This window comes from Rhineura floridana, chromosome 19, assembly GCF_030035675.1.
Source record: "Rhineura floridana isolate rRhiFlo1 chromosome 19, rRhiFlo1.hap2, whole genome shotgun sequence".
In the NCBI taxonomy this organism is placed as follows: domain Eukaryota; kingdom Metazoa; phylum Chordata; class Lepidosauria; order Squamata; family Rhineuridae; genus Rhineura; species Rhineura floridana.
The window spans coordinates 22971127-22996752 of NC_084498.1; the positions used below are offsets into that span (position 1 = coordinate 22971127).

General features: G+C 43.3%; 1 protein-coding gene across 1 annotated transcript in view; it reads left to right on the forward strand.

Annotated features, from left to right (window-relative positions):
* The first annotated feature begins 477 nt into the window (after positions 1–477).
* TBX5 (T-box transcription factor 5) overlaps positions 478–25626 on the forward strand; it is a 77653-nt gene continuing 52504 nt past the window's right edge. Inside the window, exon 1 of the mRNA XM_061602480.1 lies at positions 478–562. The gene's annotated coding sequence lies outside the window, so the exon portion shown is untranslated. The remainder of the gene's footprint in view (positions 563–25626) is intronic.

The following is a 25626-nucleotide window of genomic DNA, read 5'->3' on the forward strand; positions in this document are numbered from 1 at the left end:
TCTATCTACCCTTCCCCATGCAAGCTCTCCAGAAAACTGAGTTGCATCCCACCATCTCCAACACACTCTTTATTGCTTTTGATGTAACAGACTAATAGAGCTACCCCTCTGGAAATTCGTATCTATATGTATTTTTTAATATCTCTATATGTGTATGTATGTACATATATGTTTCTCTCTCTCTCTCTCTCTCTCTCGTGTGTGTGTGTGTGTGTTGGATGTTGGTTCCTTAAGTGAAACATCTACAGTCACCCTCACCTCACATATTCTTCTGAATCCTGATCCCAAGTGCCAAAAAAAGGGGGTGTGGGGTGAAAAGAAGGAAGTTCTTTTCTTATATTTTTGTTTTAAATGTTTTCATTGTGAAGTGGTGCTGGGCAGTAGGAAGGCTAATCTACAGCAGGTGTTCTCATTTGGAGAGAGGCGAATATCTCATTTGGAGACTTTGCCTTCTGCACCGTCCTCAGACAGAGAACAGGGATATTATGAAAGGTTTCGCCTGAGTGTTGCCTGTCTGAACAACCTTTCACTGAGGACAGCTCAGCTTCCACCTTCCTGCCCAGTAAGTCATCCTCTGTTTTGTACACCGGGGTGTGTGTTGGGCTGGGGGCTGGTTAAGAAAGGCGGTAAAGTTGGCGCAACAAATTTTCCACACAGCCTGCCTTGTCAGTGAAGCCCATGATGTTGTCCAGATGCACTCTGGGAGGAGGGCTGGTTTTTATTTTATTTTATTATTCATTACATTTCATTTCTCTCCCCCACCACCACCAAACAAAGAGGACAGATAAAAAGTCTCCCCTGAAACCTGTGGCAAACAAATTATCCTCAGTTGGAATTCCAGAAGTGCTGGGATATTAATGGAAGGCTTGTGATTTTCAGGCATGAATGGTGTGCTTAAGACATATGTAGACCTGTGGTTTTTCTATCTAGAGCCAGAACGGTAGCTGTTTGTAGCAGCAGCGGGAGGACCCACTGTGTGGCACCATAGCCTAATACAGATTAAACACATTATTTTGTGCTAGGAGCTTCTGTATGTTGGCATTGTGAGAAATGTAACTCGAATTGGATGGGTTTGCATGCCTGAAGGGAGATAAAGAGGAATCCTCCAAGTTGCTAGGCTGCACCTCTCCTTTGCTCATCTGGTAATCTTCTTGCCTGTAAAGTGATACTCTTAGGGAAGCTGACCACTCATTTCAACTGTCCTTCCTGCTTCTTCTCCATCTCTCTTTCCTTTTGTCTCTCTCATCTATATCATGTCAAAGACCATGCCTGGTCTTTGTACCGCCAACGTAGCTGTTTAGCTAGAACCACAATTCCGAAGGGCGATTGCTCGAATGTAAGACCCATGAAACTGCTGGAAGTGGGGCAAGAGCAACTCCTGTTTTGTTCTTTTGTTTGTGCTCCAGAAGGGAGATAGAGTTAGGGTCCTCCAGATGGACAGGCTTGTTTACCTTTTACCTGTGATGCTCTGACTGACTTCCTCCTGTGGCTAGACTGTGACGCCTTTAGGGAAGCTTACCTGCGCCTCCTCCTTCTGCCCTTTCCACTCCTTTGTCCTCCAGCTGTCCAGGAGAGAGGAGACTCCCTTTGTCTCTGCTCTCTCTCCAAGCATGGGGCTAACTCCCGCACCTGGGTGTTACACCTCCAACTTAGCTACTTAGAACTAGGTATGCCTTTTCTATCTACTATGTATTTCTCTAAATAAAGTAGCTCTTCTTATTTTACTAAGTTTCCAGTCTCAGTGATGCTGTTGCACGGTAAAAGCCTGCTTTCTTAGGCAAACGCACGCACACGCTGGCACACTCGCATGTCAACATCTGCTGTTTCTCTCTGCTTGCTGTGGTGCTGCTTTAAAACGAAATTAAGAAACAACTACACACAGCGCAACAGAAACCCACTGGGACTTCTCGAATGAGAGCCGGCTGCTTATAGGAACCGATAGGTTCCAAATCTGGGTTGGCGGCCAGAGATTTACTCAGGAGGAGAGCCCACCAGAGATTTACTCAGGAGAAGAGCCCACTGAACTCAGAGGCAGTTACTCTCGAGTAAATGTGCGTAGAATTGAGTCACTGTTTCCCCTCCTCCTCCCCTCTCCTCTCCTATTTTGCCCTGAATTGCTTACTTCAGATTTTCACCTACAATCCCCATTCTTTTTTTTTCTTTTTCTTTTTAAACGTTTCCACCCCAAGGAGCTCAAGGTGGCATACACGGGTTTTCTCTTCCCCATTTTATCCTCACGAAAACCCTGCGAGGTAGGTTTTGGCTACATTTTCTCCTTCCTTTCCTCCTCCCCCCCCATACCTCAAGGTATTTTATTTCTATCCTTTTGAAAACACACAAGTTCTGCTGAGACTATGAAAATAAAAGAGGATACAACAGGGATACTATTGGGAGGTGTGGGGGTTATTCCAGGGATGCATATCCCAGAAAGTCTTACAGGAGCTATTCTCTTCTGGCATGCAGGGAGGAAGAGGAGGAAACCTTCATCCGAATCACCATATGAAATGGCTCTTACATTTTAAAGCTGGGATTGCCCGTATTTCTTTATGCAGCCAAGCGCCGAGCGGGATGAGGGTGGGATGTCATGTCCTTCCAAGCTCCGCCGCATCCTGAATGGAAAGAATTTAAATGAGAAAACGTTTCACTCTTAAGCGCCCGTAAATATCTATAATTAGGCTGTTCGGGTTGAAGAGCGGATCACGCTCTATCCTCGCGTTCGCACGTGCACATAGACGCATACGCGTGGATTCTGCTTGGAGCGCACTGTCCGAGTGAACGGGTCGGAGAGGCCGTCTTTCCACCTGTAGTTTTAAGCAACCACGTGGCGAGCTCCCTTGGAAGCCGTTGCTGCTTCCTGCCAAGTTAGATCGAGGCGATCACGGTTATCCCAGCAAAAAGAGTCTGATCCAAACAAGCTCAGCTCGATCCCGTAACTCACAATCCTTCCGCTGCAGTTCATTTCCAAGGCTGCCATCTTAGCGTCACTTTCGTTGGCATCAATGGCACGCCCTAAAATATTACTGTGGCTGTGATCCTATGGGGAGCACGCTGGGTTAGACGGAATGGGCTTTACTTCTGAGTAAACGTGCAAAGGATTGTGCTCCAAAAGCAGTAACATTCTATCCACGTTTAGTCGCTAAATAGCATGATAACAATTACGACGCTGACAAGGAGAACAATGGCGACAAGTTTTTGCATTTATTTAGCAGGTATGTGCATTCTCTCTGCATTTCGCTTCGGGGTGTTTGGAACCCTTCTTGTAGCTGATATTAAGAGAGAGTTCATATACATCGTCTAGAGTTTCCAGATACGAGGTGTTTCCAAGGCGACGTCGCAGCACTTATTTAATTGTTTCTATTCAGAGTTGTTTGTAAGAGGTATAGGAACGTCCGTCCGTTCAGCTTTTCTTCTAAGTTCTCTTATGCAGGGGTCGGGGTGTGTGTGAGGGTGTCACCAGAATGCCGCCTAGTCTATTGTAACCTGTTGTTTTATCACCCTGTTAGCTTTACCCCAATACTGTTTGGTAATTTAAAAATGAAATAGGTTGCATATTCCAACAAATATAAGGTGTGCAATCATTATCCTCATGACTATATTTGTAATAAGACTATGGGTTGGATCCAACTAAGCCATACTCAGAGTAGACACGTTAGAATCAATGGACTTGAGTTAGCCATGTCTATTGATTTCAACGGGTTTCTCTGAGCATGACTTAGGCTGCAATCCAATACATGTCTACTCAGAAGTAAGCTCCTTTGGGTTCAATGGGACTCTCGGGTAAGTGTGAACTGGATTGCTGCCTCCGTTGAATGCAGACCTATAGTTTGTAAGGGTGTGTGTGCGTGTGTGCGTGCGCGCGTTGAATTTATTAATACTGTATACCCACTTGCACTGACAAAGGCTGGCAATCTAATTGGATCTACCAATGTATACCGCGTATTGGATGAGATAGGATAAGGGCAGGCAACTATTCCATTTTCTGTTGTGTGTCAGATACATATTTATATACACTTGCAGGAATGAAACAGTCAGTTTCTGCTTGAGACTGTCCTGTTTTTAAGCTACCCAGAACAGAGACAGGTATAGGAAAAAGACAAGACCATACTGGGGCCCAGGATTTCCCCCAATAAATGAAGCATGACGCAAATATTCAATTCTTCCAGCTTTATTTTAATGCCTCATTTTCTCATTGTACATTATAATTATTATAATAATTATCATCATCATCATCATCATCATTTAACATCATCAGTATCTACGACTCCTCCTGTCGGGAGCAGCTTCCAGTCAAAGGGTCAGTGAAAGTTCAATAACCTCAGGCTGAAATCGAGGCCTTTCCTCTGGGCAAAAGCTCCCACAGTGGTACTCCCCCCCCCATAAGGGTGCGTAAAGGCGCAGATTTAAAAGTGCTTAAGTGTAGGCCGGCTGTGCTTTCTTTTTTTACCTTGGCGCTATATGGGAGCGTTGATGAGCCTGTAGCCGATGCGACAACTTTTGGCGAAAGCCTGCGGCGTGGAGCTCTTTGGAGAACACCTTCCCAAATGATTCAGTTCCCCTAGATCTTGCTCATGCCTTATCATGCATTTTGGCCATTCGTGTCTAGCAGAAGGACGTGCACAGGTGTAAGGTTCCCCCCCACACACACCTTAGAAGGGGACCGTTGAGGGAGGAATAGGGAGGATTATTTGTCCAAAATTCCCAGTGCATGTTTGGAGGGGAACCTATTCCCCAAATTCGCTATAACCTCTCCGTTGACCCCCTCCATTCTTGAGCGCGCGCGCGCACAAGATATGAAAGGAACAAAATACTTTCTCTTTTGTACGCAAACTGAAAGCAGAACTTGCTCTATGGACTTGGCTAGGACAGGGAAATCATACGGCCAGAGGGATTGCTGTATGATTTTATGATGCCATAAATATTTGGATGCCCGCATACATGAACAGAACTTCGGGATCAGGTGTGCGGAGGGAAATTGGGCAGTGGCTGGTTTTGTAGTTAGAAGGAAGGGGAGGCTTTTTTTAAAAGCTATCCTGTGTAGGCTATTAAACTGCAACCTGATCTTGGCAAGGTCCCGCGACGCAGTCACTGTGCGGGCTCATTTCTCCGAGAACTTCCCCACACACCCTTTTTAAATGAAGGGGAGCTGAACGAGAAGACTTGGACATAATGTGTGGGCTCCTTAAATAGAATCTGATGTGGGGAAGGGTAGCCCCGTGGCAGAGCATCTTGTCTGGCATGCAGAAGGTCCCAAGTTCAATCCCCATTGCATCTCCATTGAAACCTTGCAGAGCTGCTACCAGTCAGGATAGACAATACTGAGCTACAGGGGCCGGTATAACGCAACTTCCTATGTTCCTATCTGTTCCCTGGATACACACCATACATTTAAAGCATACCCATGCCCAAAAGAATCCTGGGAACTGTCGTTTACCCCCTCACAGAACTACAGTTCCCAGCACCCTTAACAAGCTACAGTTGCCAGGATTCTTGGGGAGGGGGCGCTTTCAATGTCCTTGATATGTATCCTGTCCCAGAGTGGTGAAATTGGGAATGGAGGGACTGAGTGAGCCTGTATGTGTTTGAATCTTTGCTAAAGATTACACCTTTTCTGCAAATTAGTCAGGCAGAGACTTTAAGCTTTAAAATAAGAAATAACTAGTTTATTCTGGAAGTACATACTTGATAGGAAAGAGTTCTACATCTAGCTAACTAGCTAAGTTGGAGATGCAAACACTAAGCCTGGTGTTTGCTCTCATGCTTGGAGGAGAGGGAGAGACAAAGAGAAGATATCTGCTCTCCCTCTCAAGAGGAAGAAGGAGGAGGAAGGAGGAAGGAGAGTGGTCCACATCCTGTGCATATCAGTCTAGCAAGAAGAGAGAGACAGCAGGAGGTCAAAGGATAGGCATTAGCTTAGCAATCAGGAGGTCTCCTCTCTAGCTACCCTTTTTAACCCCATGCAGCCTCAACCCACAAGTTGGAGTTAAACCACATATTCCAACATATCCTGTATATGGAGTTCCAAAGCAAGCAATTCCATCTGTTTATTCTATAGACCCTTCATATCTTTCCTTTAAGCTTGCATCTTCATATCACAAATTAATGTTATCTTTGGATTGGCTTCAAAGAGTGGCGAAGGTGGAGGGAGGGGGTTGTTTAGTGTTTTCCCCACCCCTTTGCCTCTCTTGCTCAATTCTCTCTTGGCATCCCACCACAAAAGAATGTCCCTCTTGTGTCTGACATTGCCCAAAGCTGCTTGCTGTCTTTGCCCCTTTTTTGGGGGGAGGGGAGCTTTCATTCTTCTGCCCCTTGACTATCACTATCACTTATGTAATGTTTTCCTGGTGATGGATTTCACTGGAGATTGATTATTCCTTTCCAACCCGCCTTCTCACCAGCTGGAGCATTATCTTAAAGTACAGTGCAGTGTGTGTTTGTGTGAGTGTGTGCACATGCACTTTTGGGGACAGGGGAGTTACCTCCCACCCCATGAGAAGGAGGAAGAGGATGACGATGACGATGACAATGATGATGATGATGATGATAATAATAATAATAAATAATTGCCTGCCCTTCACCAGTAGGTCCCAGGGCAGGTCATAACAATGCAAAATACATGACCGAAAACAGTTTTAAAAAAAGTACATTCACAACTAGAGATGGTCCAGAAAAAATTATTGAAAGTCAAAAGACCTCCAAAACTAACCAAGAGCCATGGACAATTTGAGCATCAAGCCACACATTTGTATTGTTGTTATATATATGATGTCCATCACCTGGGAGGCTTGCCAGAGTCTGAGCCTGTGCATGCTTCAGAAATAATGCCTGAGTCCTGACCCATTCAGTGCATAATTAATTTATGAAATCCACCACCACAAGTTATAGTGGGATCCACTGGCTTCCATGGCTTGGAGCACAATCCTTTGTTATGTTTACTCGGAGGGGCTTACAGCCAGATTATTTATTTATGTATTTATGTATTAAAATTATATACTGCTTGGTAGTAAAACAAACCTCTAAGGAGTTTACAAAATACATTAAAATTATTGATAAAACAGCTAAAACATTTTTCAAAGAAATTAAAAATAGCAACGGAGGGAAAAACACACATCAGCATCAATGCATCTGGATAGGCTTGCCTAAACAAGAGTTTTAAGCAGAGCACCGAAAGAATACAACAAAGGCTCCTGCCTGATGTCAATAGGTGGGGAGTTCTAAAGAGTAGTTGCTGCCACATTTTAAAAAATGATTTCCAATGGTTCATACCATCATACCCTCGACCTCAGTGCAATTTACACACACCCCAAGTTAGAAACATGTCTCTATTTGTTTCTATTTATTTACTTGCATCAGCTAATGTTCTTTGCAATTTAAGTATAAAACACAAACATCAATAAACAACTAGAGGTAAAATTTTCAAACTAAATTAAAACACCATTCATTTTGTAGGAATATAAAGATAATATGAATATAAGCATAAAAAACTACTAAACAGATGTAATTACCAACTCAATTAGAATTTTAAAATTGTACTATTTCAGATTCAGAGGATTGCAGTGGCCCTTATTTTCATGGCAATTGTTAGGAATTTTGCAGTTTTTACACTCACCAGCTTGTTTTGATCTGCAAGGAGAAAAGTCACATAATAATCAGCTGAATGCCCTAGCTGAGACAAAAATAATGGGGTGATAAACTCTCTACATGAATCTCTGTAGAAAGTACAAAACAACATATGAGCCACAGATTCAACACTGCCATTTCTGTTGAATATTCATTAGTAGAGATTAGCTCTAATGCAACATCGGCAGTGGTCTAAGTATGTGATTTACCTGAAAGGAGAAGGCTTTTCCCCTGCTTTGAATCACTGAGACTTTAGACTTTGTTACAATAAGAAAAGCTGTATTTATTTATAGAAATACATAGTTGATAGGAAAGCTAATCTAGTTCTAATTAAATTGGAGGTGCAATGGTCAGGCTTGATCACTGGCCCCATGCTAGAGGAGAGGAAGACAAAGAGAATATATCTTCTGTCCCATAGCTGGTCAGAGAAGGAGGAAAGATACTTTGGAAGGAGAGGTAAGCTTCCCTAAGGGAAGAAGAAAGACAGGTAGATGAGTCTAGGTAAAGACAGCCTACTGAAGGCCTTCCTCTTTCAACAAGCCTTTTAGGTAGAGGCCTTATTCCACTCTGCCTCTGTGTTGGAATTGCTTTTTAATGTTTGTAAACCTTTTTTAAAAAAAAGCTTTTTAAAGCTTTTTAAAAAAATGTCTTTAAATATGTTTTGTTTTAATATGTTTTTAAGCTGTTTTGTTGTAATTTGAAGACTGTTTTACTATGTTTTAGAGTGTTTTCATGCTTTTGTTTGCCGCTCTGGGCTCCTACTGGGAGGAATGGCAGGATATGAATCTAATAAAATAACTTTGTGTGTGTGTAAAATCTAACTGTGTGTGTGTATGTGTAAGTAAATGACACTGAGGTCAAGAGTACAATCTCTATCTCCCATCAGGCATGTAGACTTCAACCTCAAATTTGAGTTGCAATTTCCCACACCTACAACCATCTCCCCATGGGCATACCCAATTTTGTGATGGAATTCTTTTATACGAACCTTCAAGTACTGCTGAGGGAAGCACATTCAGATGTGCACTCAAGGAGGCTCTTCTGTGTTTGGGGAATGTTAGGTCCTGTAGGTAAGATGCTACAATATCAAGAAGTGTAACTGGAAAACTATCATGCCAAGGGCTCAGTTTTCTCATTGCAGACCGGTTATTTTGTTGTACAGTGTCAAACAGGTGTTGCCTCAATACATCTTTTGCTTTGTTCAAACCTAAGCTTCATAAACGTTGTGGTGCAAAGCCAAAAAGACATTGCCTTAAAATAACGGCTTTCAGCCAGTTATTTTAGCGCGAATCAAGTGAAACTAAAAGAAGCAAACTGGTAGGAACCAATTTCAATCAAAGCCAGTAGTTAAATGTCCTCAGCTATGCCTGGATAAGAACACAAGGGAGACCAGCTTTGGATCGCGGAGCGGCATTTGAGACACAACCTGGTAAGCAGAAAATTTGTCTAAGAAATTTAGACTGCACAACTTCCAGAGGGTTTAAATTAGCATTAACCCAGAGTCGAATGAAGTAATGAAGGTAAAGGTTTAGCCTTGAATACTTCAAGCACTACAGGAATAAAGTTATGGACCTCTGTGTGGAAAACAACTTATTAGAGTTTTGGTACTCCACATAGCATTTTCTACCACATATTCTTGTTGAGCTGACTATGTCCCCGAGGACTGGAAAAGCTATGCCCAACTATTTAAACACTCTTACTTGTTCAACAAGCTGTTTATCTAAATACCATTTTGGGAATCTTCATTGCTTAGAGAAGACCATTATCTTGGTTTTGCTATAATTCCCCATAAGGTGCTTTTTTTGTCAGTACATAGAAAATCCCCCCCAACAGTCTCCTCGGGCCCACTTTTGCTTGGGATATGATTACAGCATTGTCTGCATGCAATAGAAAAGAATCCTTTTCTTGTGGCCAGTTTAGGGGCGTGATAAGCTGGTGATGACAGAAACTCAGAAATATCATTTATATATAGGTTGAACAGGACAGGAGCCAAGATACAACTTTGCTTAATCCCTTTTAGTAGATGGCACAGGATCTGTAAGATATCCATCTGTGGTACATTGTATTTTCAGCCACACCTTATTATTAAAACTTTTAAATAAAAGAAGAGGAGTCTTTTGCCTATAATTGATGAGGCCAATTTCCCCCAAAGTCTTGTGCAAGAAATCGAGTCAAATGCTGTTTTAAATCAATACAAGCAGCATACAGAGTACCTCTGCGGTTTGGTTTTGTTGACTATTTCTCAATCAAATGGTTTAAGACCAGACAATGATCTGTTGTAGATCTACCCTGCTTGTTCCTATGACCAAATGGTTACATTTTCTAGCCAGTCCATTAGTTTATTATGCGGGTGCTTTGCATAATGTTTTCTAATTACAGACTGCAAGCTAACTGGGTGGTAATTTGCTGGATCAACTTCAGCACCTTTTTATATAAAGGGACAATTACAGCAGCACTCCAGGCTTCAAGAATTATCCCTGTTGAATCAATGTAAGTGAATACAACAGCCAGCAGAGAAGTCAACCAGCTGTTAACTGACTTTTAAAACTTCTGGTGATATAAAATCTATTCCTGGTGCTCTTTACCTCAGTTGTGGTTACTGGAGGCCACTGAGATAAATTCCCTGGGACATCTGATGTTCGGTTAGCCCTCACATTGTCGTCAGAGAACAATGACTGATAGTAATGCATCCATTCATCAGGACCTATGACACACATTGGCACCCTGCAAACATTCTCTAGTAACCCTGTCACTGTGTACCAAAACATATGAGTACTCCTATTGTGAGAAGCGTTCAGCAACATTTGCCAGGTATTTTTCCTGCTTTCCACTTTTTTTTCTTTTTAACCAGAGCTTTATACATTTGCCTACAGAAGATACATATATTTAACAATGGCTTGGAGCACAATCCTTTGTTATGTTTACTCAGAGGAGCTAACACCTGGATAATTGTGCATACAATTGTACCCTTGGCCTCAGTGCCATTTACACACACACACACACAGAGTAACATATTTCTGTTTCTTTCTACATGTGTAAATTAACATCCTAATTTGGGATACTGGGGAGTTAGTCGGTGGGACTTACATGGTGACCACAGACAAAGAAATCTCACATTTCTACTCACAAAAGTCTACACTGTTGTTTTATTTCAAATGTCCCATTGCTCACTCTAGAAGAAGGCTTGCATGAGTGATCATGCACCACAGGTTAACTGGTTGCAGTAATGTCTGAACCTGCAAATGTCACCTGGCATGCAAATCCAGGGCACAAAATCCCCCAAAAATTGTTTTGCTAAAGCCTTGGGAGGCTGGGATTTGGAGCAGAACCCAGTTTCAATTCTGGGGTTTATATGCATATTCTTTGCAAAGCATTAATCCAGTTCTGGTCGCCTCATCTCAAAAAGGATATTATAGAGTTGGAAAAGGTTCAGAAGAGGGCAACCAGAATGATCAAGGGGATGGAGCGACTCCCTTACGAGGAAAGGTTGCAGCATTTGGGGCTTTTTAGTTTAGAGAAAAGGCGGGTCAGAGGAGACATGATAAAAGTGTATAAAATTATGCATGGCATTGAGAAAGTGGACAGAGAAAAGTTCTTCTCCCTCTCTCAGAATACTAGAACTCGTGGACATTCAAAGAAGCTGAATGTTGGAAGATTCAGGACAGACAAAAGGAAGTACTTCTTTACTCAGCGCATAGTTAAACTATGGAATTTGCTCCCACAAGATGCAGTAATGGCCACCAGCTTGGACGGCTTTAAAAGAAGATTAGACAAATTCATGGAGGACAGGGCTATCAATGGCTACTAGCCGTGATGGCTGTGCTCTGCCACCCTAGTCAGAGGCAGCATGCTTCTGAAAACCAGTTGCCGGAAGCCTCAGGAGGGGAGAGTGTTCTTGCACTCGGGTCCTGCTTGCGGGCTTCCCCCAGGCACCTGGTTGGCCACTGTGAGAACAGGATGCTGGACTAGATGGGCCACTGGCCTGATCCAGCAGGCTCTTCTTATGTTCTTATGTTCTTATGACTAGCTACCGCCCAATGTCCCCATCTCACAAATGTAACCTTTTCTCTGCCAGCCAGTTTTGGCCTTCAAAATCCCTCCAAACCCTCTCCTCAAATTGCAACTCGATGGGCCAGCCGTATATGTAATAATGCATCCCCCCCCCGTGATGGTGTAGGAATAGGAACATGTTTCTTCCTGCTGAAAGTGTGGCAAGAGCAACTCCCATTTGGTTCTTTTTGCATGCCTGAAGGGAGATAGATAGTCCTCTATGGTGGCTAGGCTGTCACTGACCAGTATTCATCTTACCTGTCTTCCTTCTGTGCAAACTGATACTCTCAGGCAGCTGACCTCACTTCTAACTCTCCTTCCTGTTTACTCCCCCATCCAGCCCAGAGAGGCGACCTCTTTGTTACTTTCTCCAGCAGCATGAAGGCAATGTCCAAACCTGGCCATTGCACCTCCAACTTTTAGTCAGTTAGAACTAGTTACGACTTCCCTGTAAATAAAGTAACCTTTCTTATTTTCTAAAGTCTCAGCGATTTGAATGCAGGGTAAAAGCCTGCTCCTTTCAGATAAATCGCACAGCGCATGCAGCTCGACTCCTGCTGTGCTTAAGCTAAATTATCTGCTATCGCCCAACACTTTCCTGATCCTGTTCAAAGATATGGAGGGAGGGAGGGAGGGAGGGAGGGAGAAAAGGGGGAAGAGAGATATCATGTGACAAGGAAATAATCAGCTTTGCATTTACAAACACCCACGTACACAACTGAAGAACAAAGCAATGGCATTAATAAAATGGTTCTCAAACTCCGCAGAGCAGCTCTCTGTTACTCTCTTCTGTCTAGACAGCCTTGGGGGGGAGGGCTGGAGAGCATAAACAGGTGTGGACAGGGTGTGAGTTGGATGGGCCACACATATCCCATTCAGTAAACTAGATGTGACAGTGTGGGGTTTGGCAGGCATGGAAAGTTACCACTCAGTTCAGGAGCGGCCAGGGTTTTCCCGCCAGGCTTGAGTTCTTGAACCTGCGGCCATTTGCAAGGAAAGATTTTCAGTCCTTGGATGCAGACGGGTCACTTATATGAAAGAATCCTGGGAACTGTAGTTTGCTAAGCATGCTGGGAATTGTAGCTTGGGGGTAAACTACATTTCCCAGGATTCTTTGGGGGAAGTCATGTGCTTTAAATGTGTGGTATGTACGCAGCCTCAATCAGCAGTAGAGGCTGATCCATTAGGGTGCATGGGCACTGCCCCTCCAACTTCAGTTGGCCCTCAGTTTGCCACCACCTATCTGCCTTCATACTTACAAACAGGCCCAGGTGCCCCCTGGCTGCCAGCTTCCTTCTTCAGTCTCAGTGCTGCCCTTGTAGGACTGAGCAGAGAGAAGGACGGGGACAAAACTATGGAGTATCACTTCCCATCATTTAACCACACCCCTTCTCCCCAGGCCACCACTCTCATGACTCCTGTTTTGCAACCTCCTTGACTTTTTTTAATTTCATTTCATTTTATTACTTTTTGCCTGGCTACAATGCATCCTTGAACTCTGACAATGCTTCTTCCTTGCCTGGAAGGAGGACAGAGAAGGATGTGTGAATGTGTGTAGAAATGAGCCCAGTGGAGCCTGGTCCATTAGGGCACATGGAGCAGTGCCCCACCCCACCCCAATCTGCCCTCAGCCACCCCCACCTGTTTGCTTTCTTACTTACAAACAGGTCTAGGGGTGGCCCTTGGCTGCCACCTTCCTCTTCCTTAGTCTCAGCGTTGCCCTTGTAGCTCAGCAGGGAGGAGGATGGAGAAAGAACTAGAAGTACTTGGCTCTACCTCTCATTGGCTCTGGCGCCACCTACTGTTGGGCTCCTTGCATGCCGCCCCACCAGTCTTGATGGGCACCAGCCACCATTGAACAAGCCTGTTGTACAAAGGTAAAATGAACATTCATCGCTCCACTTGCTTGTAGCACTGCCCACCATGGTCAAGTGGCCCCTGGAAGGTTGCCTAGAAAGGAATGTGGCCCTTGGGCTGAAGACGTTTTGCCACTCCTGCCCTAGATCACTACCCCATACTGGAACAAGGCCAGTTAACGGAGGAACTAAATGCCACACTCTCCTTAAGCAAGAATTATACTACACAATCAGGCAGAAAGAGAGATTATCTGCTCCAGTGACTGCTAGTAACCACAGAGCATCTTGGCACGTGTCGGGAAGGGCTCTGGCCCATTCATGTTCCTTTGATCACCCTTTAGAAAACGGATCCCTAAATAAATGGCTTCCTTAGTACTAGAGAATAAAAGCCAAAGGAAAAAAGTACAAATAAATATAGGCAGACCCCTTTTCTCTTGCAAAGCATGCGCCAGCTGTTCCTGGGCACTTTGAAGAGGAAAAAAAGCAGCCACTTTATTGAACACACACATAAACCTCACCTCGGTTGCAAGGAGCAGTTTTGTCATGTGAAGGAGGACCTAAAATAATAGGGCTCATGTCAGTTTCTTGGCTTCAGCTCCTGCAGTTTTCCATGTGTCTTGTTTTCTCCACATCTTGTACACTTGCTTTGGAAAGGGGAAGAGGAGGGTGGCTGGAGGCTGTGTTGCAAATGGCAGGGAATTAGAAGAGAAATGTTTATTTTTCTTCTGTAATGTTGGCAGGCTCCTCTTTCGCTTGGTCCCTTGGCTTCTGCTTCTAGAGCAGTGGTTCCCAGACTTTTTCTTCTTCTCCCACATGGACCACTTGAAAATTGTCAAGGGTCTTGGAGGACCACTTCAATGATTTTTCTGCCTGTTGTACCAATTGCAATGCACTGTGCTAGGTGCTGTATGGCTTTTCTAATTGCATCTTTATTGTTTCTTTTGTGCCATTGATACTGTATTTTATCGTGTTGCAACTTGAATTCCATAAGTGTAATACCATAAAATTCAATATAAGAAATAAAAGAAGCAATGAAATTACAATTACAAAATCAATATGAATATTTAATGTGATGAATGTGCCATTTCATGTCTTCAACCACAAATAAACACACGTACACAGCAGACCACCTGAATGAAGCTTGCGGACCACTGGTGGTCCACAGACCACAGTTTGGGAAGCCCTGTTCTAGAACATTTTGGATCCTGTCTCTGCTCTCTTACCTTTTCTTACCTGATAAATGGAATGGGAAGCATTCAAATCCATCACTTATGGGTTTCTTGTTGCTGTTATGTGCCTCCAAGTCGATTATGACTTATGGCGACCCTATGAATCAGTGACCTCCAACAGCATCTGTCATGAACCACCCTGTTCAGATCTTGTAAGTTCAGGTCTGTGGCTTCCTTTATGGAATTAATCCATCTCTTGTTTGGCCTTCCTCTTTTTCTACTCCCTTCTGTTTTTCCCAGCATTATTGCATTTTCCAGTGAATCGTGTCTTCTCATGATGAGTCCAAAGTATGATAACCTCAGTTTCATCATTTTTGCTTCTAGTGATAGTTCTGGTTTAATTTGTTCTAACACCCAATTATTTGTCTTTTTCGCAGTCCATGGTATCTGCAAAGGTCTCCTCCAACACCACATTTCAAATGAGTTGATTTTTCTCTTATCTGCTTTCTTTCACTGGCCAACTTTCACATCCATACATAGAGATCAGGAATACCGTGGTCTGAATGGTCCTGACTTTAGTGGGTTTCTTACAGAGAGGACAAAGGTCTGGAGGATGGATGGGCAAGGCAGTTTCAATGGACTACTTTAACCTGGAGGAGGCAGGGCATGCAGAATGAGAATGTGCTCATGATGGAGGCATATATTGTTGTATAGATAAAATTAGCAGAGTTTAGCTGAGTGTAGCTCGCTCAATGTTCTGTGCAGCGCGTGTGCAGTGTACCCGAGAGAAACCAAGCTTTTACCTTGCTTTGAATCACTGAGACTTTAGGCTTGTTTCAAAAATAAGAAAAGACCACTGTATTAATAGAAATACATACATGATAGGAAAGGCCCTAGTTCTAGCTATCTAATTAAGTTGGAGGTGCAATGGCAGGCTGGGTCATTGCCTCCATGCCAGAGGAGAGAGACAAAGGGAAGATGACTACTTTCCCTCAGCTGGTCTGAGAAGAAGCTGGGCAAGTTGGAAGTGAGGTAATCTCCCTGAGAATATCAGTTTACTATGGAAGGGAGACAGGGAGAGGAACACAGGTACAGATAGGAAGCCTAGCCACCTGGAGGACCCTCTGTCTCTCCTTAGGTATGCAAAAAGAACCAAATAGGAGTTGTTCTTGCCACACTTCCAACATATTTGATATGGAAAAAGTGAAGGTTGAGGTTGGTCCGGAAGCTGGTGCAAAATGCGGCAGCTTGACTGCTCTCTGGGGCAGGGTGTCACCAACATGTTACCCCGTTGCTGTAAGAATTGCACTGGCTGTCTATTAGCTACCAGGCCAAGTTCAAGGTTCTGGTTTTGGTGTACAAAACCCTATGCAGCTTGGGACCAGGATGCCTGAAATATCGTTTTACCCCTTATATACCCAGTCGATCACTGCACTCTGCAGGTCAGGGCCTCCTGCGGATATCATCTTATCAGGAGGTCCGATCCACACAACATAGAAAGCGGACCTTTAGAATTTGGAATTCCCTCCTCTTAAATGTTAGACAGGCACCATCTCTGTTATCTTTTCAGTGCCTACTGAAGACTTTCCTCTTTCAACAAGTCTTTTAAGTAGACACCTTACCCCAGTCTGCGTCTGTGCTGGAATTACTTTATTAAGGTGTTTTTAAAGCTTTTTTTTTTTTAATGTTTTGTTTTCATACGTCTTGAAGTCTTTTGTTTTTAAGATATTTTAGAGTGGTTATAGTGTTTTTGTTTGCTGCCCCCTAGGAGGAAGGGCGAGATACTGTATAAATGTAATAAATAAATAAATAGAGAAAGGTTTCTCCCCCTCCCAATAAAACTAGAACTCTGGGACATCCAGCAAAGCTGAATGTCAGAAGACAAAAGAAAATACTTCTTCAATCAGTGCACAGTTAAAACTATGGAATCCACTCTCAGAAGAGGTAATAATGGCCACCAGCTTGGATGGCTCTAAAAGAGGAGTAGACAAATATATGGGGGATAATATCATCAGTGGCTACTAGCCATGATGGCTATGTTCTCCTTCTGCTGTCAGATGCAGTGTGCCTCTGAATACCAGTTGCTGAAAACCGCAGGAGGGGAGAGAGTTCTTGTGCTCAGATCCTGCTTGCTGGCTTCCCATGGGCATCTGGTTGGCCACTTTGAGCATGGGAGCCACTGTCAGCATGGCCAGTGGTCAGGGGTGATTGGGATTGTAGTCCAAAACATCTGGAGAGCACCTCCAAGTTGGGGAAAGCCGAGTTAAAAGGATGTCGCCACAAAGTTGGGAAAGACCATCTGCCTGAAATTTTGGAGGGCTCGTTCCAGTGAGAGAAGACACCACAGGGACACAGGGACTAATCAGCTCACTGTGAGCCAGCTATGTCGCTGAGACTGATGGGTAAAGATTATAATGCAGCTGTCTCCCTGTGCACCTGCATGTAACATCACTTGATTTCTTTACTTCCTAGCACCAAACATTTGATGACGGGCCACAAGCGTGCATCTGCTGTATTCTCCTCTTTGTGCCTTTGAAGGAGGAGGTTGTAGGCAGGAGAAATTCCTTGCAGCTGTTCATACAAATGAAATTGCTGGGAGTCAAAAGGAAATAGCAGCCACCACCTTCACTGGGTTGCTGCAATCCTGCTCCCTTTCATTTAAAGAGGAGTGTTTGCCATTTCTTTTCTATGAAAATAGGCCTCTGCCATGGTCCCAAATGAGGTGAGTCTCCCGCCCTTTTCCTGAGAGCTCTCAAAGCAGCCAGGAAAACCAAGCAGACTCCTCCCCACACTGTCGTAATAGATATTGCTTTCTCCTATGTGATTGATTGGGGAATCTTAACATGTCCAAAGGCTGTTTCTGTTCAGAAGCCATATGCCACACTTAACTGGCAACTGCTGATCAAGAGTTCCTGAAAGCTTTGGTTCAGCTCTAAATGGGGCCTGAAAGCTTGGGCTGATTGACTGGGCAGTGGGCTCAATTAATTCCTATATCCCACATTAAAATGTGGATTTAATCAAATTTCAACTCAAGCCCTTCCAGCTATCTATGTACACCAATTGATTCAAGATGCCTGCTGGTGTTACATCAGTACAAAAAACATAGCTCTGCTAAAAGTCCTCCAAGGGTGCGACGCAGGATCATTCAAATCATTTGAGGCTGTTGCTACTGGGCCATGGATTGCATCTTAAATATTAAAAGTGATAAGGTGTTCATTGAGCAGTAAGGGGTTTGGGAGCAAATCCTGTCTACAAATCAGTTGAGCTTATTTCTAAGTCATAATCATATTTAAATGCCAAGTCAACAAAGGACTTTTCTTTGCTTCTGTTGTTTTGCTGTCTGCCCATGTCTTTGGGTTTTAGCTGGTTATAATTTGGTGTTGGTGTTGTTTTCTTTCATTTATACCCATATTTCTCCCATGATGGAAACCAAATCACAATCATGCTTATGTGAAATGAGACCAAAAGACTGCAATGGTCCTTCTAGATCAGTGTTCTTCAACCTTGGGAGCCCAGATGCGGTTGGACCAACTCCCATCATCCTTCCTCCCTTTGGGAAGGGCATAGCTCAGTGGCAGGTCATCTGCTTTGCATGCAGAAGGTTCCTGGTTCAATCCCCAGCTTCTTCAGATATGGCTAGGAGAAAATCCTTTTCTGAAACCCCGGAGAGCCGCTGCCAGTGAGTGCAGACAATACTGAACTAGATGGACCAATGGTCTGACTCAGTGCAAGGCAGCTTTGTACAACGTTCCTCTGTTGACCACTAGCTAAGCTGTCTGGGGATTGTGGTGCAACAATATCTGGGCATCCAATATTGAAGAAACACTGGAATCCAAACAATTATGCTCAGGACTGTGGGCCCATCGTCTGAATGCTTTCTTGGAAGTAAGTTCAGTTGTAGGCATGCTTGTGGGAGAACTAGTGTTGTGTTTGGAGAGAGCCTGTGGGGTCCTCACAGGGTTGTTGTGAGAATAAAATAAAGAGGAGAACTATATGTGATACCCATGCTCTGAAACTCTCCACCAATTAACATCAGGCAGATGCTGGTCACTGCATTGTTTTAGATGCCTGCTAAAAGCCTTTTTGTTTGTTTTAGCAAGCCTGTTCAAACTTTAGTCACCTATATCTGTTTTAAAGTTTCATTGGGTTGTATCTAATGTTAGCCCTGCTTAGAGTAGGCCCATTGAAGTTAATGGGCATGACTAACTTAGGCCATTGAAATTAATGGTTCTGAATACGACTTAGTTGGATTACAAGCAACTGACTTTATCTTTTGTTTTCAGTTGTGTTCTTAATAACTATATGTTGTTTTTATGTATTTTTTTGTTTTGAGCAGACTGTGGATTTAAAGTGTGTTATCTTCAGTTTGATGTATAGAATGTTTCGGAGATTTTTTTGTTAAAAAAAACCAAGCTGTGTATACATTTTCTTGATAATAATGTATGCCGCCTTGAACTCCTTTGAGGAAAGCTGGGATATACATAAAAATTGTTGTTGTTGCTGCTGGAAACATGGAAAATTGCAACTCCAGTTTTGGTGGTTTGCATGCCAGAGGGGAGATAGAGAGAGAGTCCTCCGAGGTGGCTAGGCTGTACCTGACCTGTATTCATCTACCTGTCTTCCTTCCATGTAAACTGATACTCTTACACAACTTTGAACTCCTTGGAGGAAAGGTGGGGTATAAATGAAAAAAATGAAATAAAATATCCACCTTTAAACCACTTTGACTAGAAGAGGGTGCTTATAACCAAACTATATCAAGCAATCTTATTTATTGATATCTCACCTTTCCTCTGAGGAGCTCAAGGTGTTATGACATTACTCTGTCACTCTCTTTATCCTCACATTAGTCCTGTCAGATGGGTAGGGCAGAAAGAGAGTGACTGGCCAAGTCAACTTCATGGTTGAGTGGGGATCATATCATGTGCTAAAAATCCTTTGGTCTAGCTCTAGTCCACAAATGTAGTGAGGTATGGTAGTTCAAGGGTATCATATTGTAGTCTCCTGTTGAAATCAAAAGCTTCAGTGGTATCACTGAAACACATTACATGTGCTAACTGGCTTGCTGATGCTGAGATGTCTGTGCCACCAAAAACTGTTTTGTGAAGTGCCACTTTGCATTTCATTTCCCTCTGGCCTCGTTTTTGTAATATGTTATTGTGAGGGCAAATGTATGTATGTGTGTGTGTGGAAGAACATGAGCCACTTTTAATTTCTTGGAGGAGTTGGAAGAGATCTTGGAGGAGTTGGAAGAGATCTTGGAGATCATCTAGTCAAATCCCCTGCTTAGTTCAGGCTCTGCAAAGCAAATAATGTTTTAATAAACCAGGTGCAGAGATCATCAAAAAGAGGGAGACTTTTGTTCGTGTGGGCCCAAGGAATTGGGTTATGAGTGAAACAGAGCTAGAATATTACCCCTCCTTAACAGCTAGTAAATAAATAATAGTAAATAATAATAATATATAAATAATAATAATAACTGATACTACTACAGGTCTCAGGGCTGGTTACAGCAGTCCAATCATACACACCTTGTGATGATTGGCATTATGGCTCATTTCTAACTTTCTTCTCAGAGATGGATGGAAATGACCTTCAAGTCGATCCCAACTTATGGTGACCCTACGAATAGGGCTTTCATGGTAAGCGGTATTCAGAGGTGGTTTACCAAGACCCATTGAAACAAATAAGCCTCTTCACTATATACATTAACTTCAATGGGTCTACTCTGAGAAGGACTGGCACTGGATCCAACCCAGTGACTTAAAAATTATGGTTATATTTATTTATTTACTTACTTTCCGAAAGACCATCCGAGAGACTTTTAAACCGGCATGATTTTAATGAGGGCTAGCATCATAAATGATAGTGTCCGGGAGGGCACCTGTGCCCGCCTGCATGCCCGAGAAGAAACAGACTGAGGCTTTTCCACCTGGGCCAGGGCAAAAAGAAGGGCTCGAAATAGCATGCTAAAAAGGCTGAGCCCTTTGGAGGCGAGTGAATGACCAATTAGGGAGTCTTGGGAAGATGGGGGGTGGAGAGAGAGAGAGAAAAGAAACTCAGATAAGTCCGGCTTTATCAGCATATAAAAATACCACTTTCACTTATCTACAGAACTCTCTCTCTCTCCCTGCTTCCCCCAAGCTGGAGTTTAGACCTCAGGAGGGGAGGAGGACCTGATCTGACCAGGAAATCGAGGGTTCTTCTAACCATCAGCCGAACAGGAAGGTCAGAGGAGGGGAGGGAGCTGGTTGTTAATTCAGATATCGAATCGATGCTAGAATATATACCATACCATTCCTGGCCACTGCACTGACGATGCTAACGGGGTCCTTCAACCAGGGTTCGAATTTGCTCAGCGAAAATTCGAACCCAGCAAATTCGAACCTGAGGACCCAATCAGCATTGCTGGTGCATTGGCCAGCACTTGGCATGATATGCCCTTAGCGCTGATAGGTTTCTCGAATTAAACACCAGTCACTGTCACCCCGATCTTTCATCCATTTTGGCTCCCCATACTCCTCAAAAACCGAAATAGATTCAGTTTATTTCTATATGCCTTCACAGGAGACTTTTAAACACTTGCATCATTTCCAGAGAATTGTACAGTACAGCAAATGAATGCATTTTGCTTCTGAGCTGTGGGAGGGGTTATTTAGGGCTGCAGTCACAAACTAGGAGTGGCTTTCTTGTGAGTAAACGTGCAGGGTGGTGCATACTTACTCCTGAGTAAGTCCCATTGAACTCAAAGGTACTTCTCTGAGTAAACACGACAAGACTTCGGCTATAACTTCCCGACTGATTTCAAACACATTTTGAAATGTGATTTCAATTTACTTCCGAGTAGGCATACATAGGGCAGCTCTGTAAGTCAGTATGCCTTTACATTCAAGGTACATATTACTTACTTTTTTATTTACCTTGCGCCTTTTCCCGTGGCCTCGGGGCGGTTTATAGCAATGTCGCTCGAGAAGACCTTGAAAGTACTCTTGCAATGAGACGTGCAGCTCGATCCTACCGGGGAGGAAGCCTCAGTGATACCTAAAAGAATAAGAGTTGAGCTTTCTTCTCCAAATACAGTGAATATAGGGTGATTCTGACAGGGTCCAGATCAGACCCCAAATGTTCATCCTACCAGTGGTGTTGGAAACTCTTCACAACCTGGTTTCAAGGTCCTCTGGAAAAGGGAGGAGTGAATGAATGAACGAACATTTCTGTATTCACAAAATCAACCCCATCTACTCATTCTCCAACTGTGGGTCCTTATCCATTCATAAAACAGCCTGGGAGTTATCTGGAAGTTTATGGGTGGTGATGATCTCCACGTTTACAGAAGTACTAAAAACTCTATGGGGGAGGCACAACTGGGGGGGGGACAAAATAGCCCAGTGAAGACTGAACATGCTCAGTGACTCCTGAATATTGACTGACGGATGAGGGTGGAGAAAATGGAAATTTGAAATGGAGAGTCTGGTATAAGGGCATGGCTTGTTGTTGTTAGCACAGTCATTAACCAAAAAGGAGACAATAGTCAAGAAATCAGAAGAAGGCTAGGACTGGGGAGGGCAGCTGTGAGAGAACTAGAAAAGGTCCTCAGATGTAAAGATGTATCACTGAATACTAAAGTCAGGATCATTCAGACCATGGTATTCCCCGATCTCTATGTATGGATGTGAAAGTTGGACAGTGAAAAAAGCTGATAAGAGAAAAATCATTTGAAATGTGGTGTTGGAGAAGAGCTTGGTGGATACCATGGACTGCAAAAAAGACAAATAATTGGGTGTTAGAACAAATTAAACCAGAACTGTCACTAGAAGCTAAAATGACGAAACTGAAGTTATCATACTTTGGACACATAATGAGAAGACATGATTCATTAGAAAAGATAATAATGCTTGGAAAAACAGCAGGGAGTAGAAAAAGAGGAAGGCCAAAGAAGAGCTGGATTGATTCCATAAAGGAAACCACAGACCTGAACTTGCAAGATCTGAACAGGGTGGTTCATGACAGATGCTCTTGGAGGTCACTGATTCATAGGGTCACCATAAGTCGTAGTCGACTTGGAGGCACATAACAACCACCACCACTTACATGTCTATATATATGTGAGTGAGTCTTTTGTTCCATAAGCAGCTAAAATGAACAACAAATAGTTTAAAATACAACAGCATTTTTAAAAAAGCCCAGCAGATCTAACAGCCCAATGCCAAATAGTCAGAGAAGCAGTGGGGAAATGTGTGCATATAAAATATTGTGTGAAAATGCAGAGAGAGAGAGAGAATGAATAAAAGCTGCAATCCAATACACACCTTGGAGTAAGTCCCATTGCACCCAATGGAACTTACTTCTGAGTAAGCATGTATTGGATTGTAGCATAAGTCTCGGAGAAAGAGTTCTCGAAAGTCATTTATACTGTTTTCTTTTGGGTCCTCCATTTATGCTGTTTTCCCATTCCTTTCCTGTTATTTTTCCTTTCGTTTACAATGGGAGGAAGATGAATAAAGGGTTATTCCCCCCCTCATTTCAGTAGACAGGTAACCCATTTTTTTTTCTAAATTTCCCAGTAAAGATTGAGGGCTCCTTTCCCTCTCCATTTATGGAATATCACGATCAGAAACCGATTTTTTAAAAAAATGCATGTACCCTGTTCTCGGTCAGGACAGGACCCTTTTCCTAATTGCTGTAAGTGTGAAGGAATATATGTGCGCTCATGTTTTATTCTGGAATTGTCCTGGATGTTGGCGGGGACACTCGTTGTATCCAGGATCACGTTGAGGGCAGGGAAACGGCATGTATAAACTATTTCCGCCGTCTCAGACACCGGCGTTGACAGCTAAGGTGACCCCGTTTTCCTTTATCTAAAGTATTATAACATTGATTTCTGAAAAATGAAATGTCGATGGGAAACTAAATCTAAAGTAAATAGCTTTTCTTAATCTTTACTCCTGAGTAAACAGGTTGAGGATTGTATATAGGGAAACGTGTACCTTCGGATGAATGTGTGATCTGAATCCACTGAGATGTATTGTGATCTGAAGCGATATTAAAGCTCGATCTGTAATGTTTAAGCCCAGATAGCCCAGTCACACGTGTGGGAATAATCACTTGATGTAGATATAAGCTCCTCCAGGCAGCCCTCCCACGTCTTTTTTGGCGTTGTGTAAATAATAACACGTGATTATAATTACGAGAGCACGTCTGAACCAGCCCTTTGTGTTGGAAGTGAGGAGATAAACTCTTCCGTTAGGGGCAGTGGCAAATGAAGAAAAAAAAATTCACGTGTCCAGTCCCAGGTAAGAGTGACTACATTACAGATTTTGAAGAGCGGCAACCTGAAAAGCTTGATAATATTATTAACAGCCCAGTCGTTTCTCACTGCTGTTCTTGCCCTTATTATTGTGTTTGAACAGACTTCCGTAATTTGGGTCCTGATGAAGATGGGGGGGGGCAGTTGACCGGAAACCCAGTTTGCTGCTTCTGCCCTTATCTGACGGGAATCAAATTGCACCCTCCTTACCCTTCAAAGAAAGTTGGCGACTTTGAACTGTGGATATGCTGAACAATCTTATTATGTCCTTCTATACGGATCTTGCTTGCATACGTTAGATGGACCTGTTATGTAAATTTATATAGATATTAGCAGATTGTCAGCGGTCTGAGCTGCGTGTGTTCCAGTGTGTGCGTTTGCCTAAGTGGCAGGCTTTTACCCTGCATTAGGATCACTGAGATTTAAGACTTAGTAAATTAAGAAAAGCGACTTTATTTATAGAAATACATAGTAGATAGGAAAGGCATACCTAGTTCTAACTAACTAAGTTGGAGGTGAAACGCCCAGATGTGGGTATTGCCCTCATGGCTCAGGAGAGAGAGTAAAGACAAAAATGACTCCTCTCTCCTTGGACAGTCGAAGAAGAGAAGAAGGGAAGGGAGGAAGGAGGAGGGGCAGATAAGCTTCCCTGAGCATATTAGTCTGGGACGGAAGGAAGCTAGTCAGAGCATCACAGGTAAAGGGCAGTTTTGTTCAGCTGGCATGTTACAGCTTTTGCAGATGTCCTGCTTGTTGTTATGTGCCTCCAATGACTTATGGCGACCCTATGAATCAGTGACCTCCAAGAGCATCTGTCATGAACCACCCTGTTCAGATCTTGTAAATTCAGGTCTGTGGCTTCCTTTATGGAATCAATCCATCTCTTGTTTGGCCTTCCTCTTTTTCTACTCCCTTCTGTTTTTCCCAGCATTATTATCTTATCTAATGGATCATGTCTTCACATTGTGTGTCCATAGTATGATAACCTCAGTTTCATCATTTTAGCTTCTAGTGACAGTTCTGGTTTAATTTGTTCTAACACCCAATTATTTATCTTTTTTGCCGTCCACGATATGCACAAAGCTCTCCTCCAACACCACATTTCAAATAAGTTGATTTTTCTCTTATCTGCTTTTTTCACTGTCCAACTTTCACATCCATACATAGAAATCGGAAATACCATGGTCTGAATGATCCTGACTTTAGTGTTCAGTGATACATCTTTGCATTTGAGAATCTTTTCTAGAGAGGGGGAAGAGCTCCCTTCCTCAAATATCAAACCCCACCACCGGAAAAAAAAAATTCGTTTGCCTGCCTAACGAAAGCCTTGACCATTCCACCTCGGTGGGTTGGGGGGTGGGTAGGAAGGAGAAAGAAAGGCTGGGGAGGGGGAAATTGTGGTTTCCATTTTAAGCTAGGTCTGGCTTTCTAGTGATTAAATTTTCCCTGATGTGTAGCACGCTAGGGGACAACTGGTTGAGCCTATTCTGACCGGCGCCAAGCGACGGCCGCCAATGACAGTACGAGGTTTTTAATGCTCTACAGTCTCGAGGGGAAATGGGGGGGGGTGGAGAGGGAACAAGGCACACACCTCAGCAGCTCCCCGCCCCCCCCCATTTGCCTCACA